General features: G+C 50.8%; 1 protein-coding gene across 32 annotated transcripts in view; it reads left to right on the top strand.

Annotated features, from left to right (window-relative positions):
• LOC107273550 (bromodomain adjacent to zinc finger domain protein 2B) overlaps window positions 1–3,796 on the top strand; it is a 72,189-nt gene that overhangs the window by 38,998 nt on the left and 29,395 nt on the right. The gene's annotated exons all lie outside the window — the stretch shown is intronic.

Genomic DNA, 3,796 nt, shown 5'->3' with positions numbered 1-3,796 from the left:
ACCCCCTTAACCCCTCCTACCCAGCTCTTCTCTCCTACGTCCCGTAAAACTCGTGCACCACTGCCACAAGCTCGGGCCTAAGAAACAAGTACGCAGTTAACCGTCCTGTGGAAACGTCGATCGAAGCCCTGAAGTTGGCGACTGTGAGTGCGAAGCAGGAAAACCAGTCGCAAATATACATACGATCGATCCTGAATTGTGTCCTCGGCCATTTGGGCAGTAGCTTGGGCTACGGTATATTTGCTTTTTCATTTGAGATGTAGATGAGCGTGAGGGGCGGATTAAGCGTCGGAGGGGTGGGACGAAGGTACGACATAAGATACGGAAGAGGGATCTCAGACAGGAAGTCTCTACGATAGTCAGGTTCATTCTGATGGGTTTAACGTCATTAATCATTTTGTCAGTTTTACTTGAAGTTTCGCGATACGAGAGATTACCAGCGGCTCCTCCGGATCGCCTGATGTCAACCCGGGTCTTCGGTGGTCCTTAATCATTTCTTTATTCCACGAGTCTCGCTCCTCGGTCTGTATGGGTATCTGCTTATCAATCGGTTCGTCGAAGCGTGCTGATAAGGACATTTACGAAGGCTTTGACTGACCGATGCGACAATCAAGGTGGATCCTCAGCCTAGTTTTTGGGGTTAGATTCGTGTAATTGGGTCATGACACGTTGGAGATCCTGAACCGGGTCTGTCATTCACGGAGACGGAAGTACGTCATATGCCTGTGCGTCGGTTCTCCGGTCTTCGTACGAAGTAACGAAGGTTGACTGTACCTTTAACGATTACGTTCTGCATTACTCATGGCGAACATCACGCTGTGGGTCTTACGTTTGTTCTCTCTCTTTCTACCTCTCTTCTCCCTATTCCCCTCTCTCGCTTTCTCTCCGTCCTGCCAGACTCCTCTTTTTATCTCGCTGCTCTCTACCTCCGGCAATGGAAACCAGGAGAAACGGTAGAGGCCAGCAGAAGCAGCAATGGCACCAGCCTCCTTCTTCCTCCAGTTCACTGACGCTACCTCCTGCCTCGCACTCATCCTCCACCAGCTTCTCTGGCTTCTCCCTAACTCTTCCATCTCCAACGAGTCTCTCTCTCTCTCTCTCTCTCTCTCTCTCTCTCTCTCTCTCTCTTTCTATATAACTTGGCTCTGTCTCCTCTAACGTTCTCGGGTTTCTCCACCTCCCTCTCCTCCTTCCGGCGGAGTCTCTCCTGAGCTTTCTGCCTCTCTCGGGTCGGCCGTTGGGTCGCGGGGCGGGGAGGTTGGGTGGCTGCTTTGGGGACGCAGGAACGGACCGACGGATCGACGGACGCGACGAGCAGCTCTGCTGGTTCTGTATATTTATTGATTGCCACCTCACCTCCCCAGTCCCACGACTCTCGGTCTGCGCCATTTTCCCCTCCCTCCGTCGCGCTTCACGTTCCTCCTTCCCCATCCCTGGGATCCCTCGGGCACGCACTCCTCGTCTCCTCCCTTGGTACCCCTCTTCCTACCCGGCCCTCCTGCTCCTACCTACCTCGTGCCCGTACCTTCACCTACCCTGCCTACCCTGTGGACCAAATCCTTTTCATCCTCCTCTGCAGCATCGTGCGCCACCAATTTTTCCTCTTTCCCTGCTTCTGCCGCTGCACTCGTCTCACTGACTTCCTGCTCTTCGACTCTCTCGCTCTCTCTTATTGTCTCTTCCTTCTGTCTGTCTCTCGTCCTCTCACGCGGACCCACGTTTACCATATCCTTCCACCTGACGTACACGACAGTGCCCGACGATCCTCCTCGTCGGCTGAAAAGTTTTAATTCCAGCACCGATCAACGTGGACGATCTAGGGTCGACGTCGAGCGAGAGAGCGAGTCCGTTTCCGGGGTTTGTCATTCCGAAACTTTGTCCGTCCAATGAGAAAATATATCTCGAGAACAAAAAAAAAAAAGAAAAACGAAATTTCGTAAATATCCTCATTATTCGTCTCTTTTATTATTTACGAAAAAATTAAGCTACGGGTAACACTGACTTCCGGTTATTCCCGGGATCGCCGCTCTCACCAACACCGACCAACATACTCGACCCGTTCATTCGTCCGCATCCTCGTTTCGCGGCTATATTCAGACCGACAAACTTCGGCTTTGGCGGACTACGTGAAACTCGCCCGGTTCGAATCAATAAGTACTGTCACGATTACAGCCAAAGAGGTTCACGGACGTCGCTGCTCTGACCACAGTGGGAGTAGAGGTGTCTCTCTCTCTCTCTCTCTCTCTCTCTCTCTCTCTCTTTCCCCCTCCCTCCCTCTCTTTTCCCTCGTATCCCAGAATCCGTCATCCACTTGGTCGGCACTTCCCAGAAACCGTCATGCTCGTCATCCGTCATCCATCCTCGCGAACATTCCGAGCGAATTTATTTCCACGTTATCCGCGCGCCTGCCAATTTATCATTGTGGATCTTCTCTGTCATTCTCTTGCCCTCTCTCTTTTTCCATATCATATATCTCTTTCTTCCTATCTTGCGATTCTCCTCCGCCGCACTCGCCCCTAGTCCAACTATCATTCCCGAGTCAGAATCACGGGGGACGAGTGGCAGGACTCTCTTACTCCATTCGCGTGCTTCTTGCCCGAGTGTCATATCCTTGCGCACACCTAGGCGGCTCTTGCGTACTCTCTGCTTCGAGAGCAGAGAATAATACGTATGCGGTACGTACGCGTACTGCTATAACTATAGATAGAACACGTAGCGAACGCCCTACTCCGCTCTCGTGTTACTTGATAAATGCGGTTGCCGTGCTGCGAATGCTGCGCGGAACGTGCAGCGAGAAGTCAGCTAACGAAAGACGGAACGGATACGCCGAAGTCGATCCACGAAGAATGGAGGGAAGAAGTTGCCGGGATAGTAGTTACGTAGATCGAAATGGGAGGTGGACGAACGTCTAAGAGTTATACGGTGGATGGCTGGTGTACGGGGAAAATAAATGGGTTAATTATTGGGAGGTAGGTGGAAAAAAGGGGTGGTACGCGGAAAAACAAAAGCGGGGTAGAGGAAGAAATTGTATTATTCCCAAGGTAAGTCGTTCTTCCTGGGACGTTGCGTAATACGGGTTTAACGTTTGACAATGTTTTACTTGGGTCTTTGGCGGTTTCCATCGTTGTCGTTGCGTACGGCGAACATCGCCGCGCGAGGGAAGTTTTTACGCGGACAAAGTACCAGTCGGAATCTTGTTTCTCTTTGTGGACGTATCTGAAATTGCGTTTAATTCAGACGCGTACCAACCGTTCGGTTCGTCGTTTTTTCTTGCGTTTCCAATTTTTTTTTCTTTTTTTCGATTTTTTCTACTTTCGTTTTTTATTTTTAACCTACTCTAACCTCCCGTGGTGAAACGGGGGGATAAAGTTGGGCTATACGGGTATATCTCGGACCGACTACGAATTCGCTCGGTCAGAGAGGGTGGTTGCTTCTCTGTTTTTAACTTCTCTATCGTTCTCTCTCTCTCTCTCTCTCTCTCTCTCTCACTTTCACTGGCTCTGCATCGCTGTATAAGGGAGCAAGAGGGTTGCGAAAGGCGTTCGTTTTTAGCAACGTACGGAGGAGGGATTTAAAGGCTGGGAATGTCGATTCCCTTCCTCGGAGTTTGAATGGTACCGTCGATAGTGGGTAGGAACGATTGGGGCATCGGGACGAGGCGAAATTTCACGAGGAAACTGAGAATATGCTGTAGCGTGCCTCTGTTATCTGGTAGGCGGTGATCGATCGCAATTAGAGAATTCAGACAGCCCTCACGTGACTCGTGACAGAGTTTTCTGATCTTTCCGGGGTGGGG

The sequence above is a fragment of the Cephus cinctus genome, unplaced genomic scaffold, assembly GCF_000341935.2.
Source record: "Cephus cinctus unplaced genomic scaffold, Ccin1 Ccin1_scaffold1719, whole genome shotgun sequence".
Classification (NCBI taxonomy): domain Eukaryota; kingdom Metazoa; phylum Arthropoda; class Insecta; order Hymenoptera; family Cephidae; genus Cephus; species Cephus cinctus.
The sequence above is the reverse complement of the archived record's forward strand: the minus strand, read 5'-3'. Positions and strand labels throughout refer to the sequence as shown.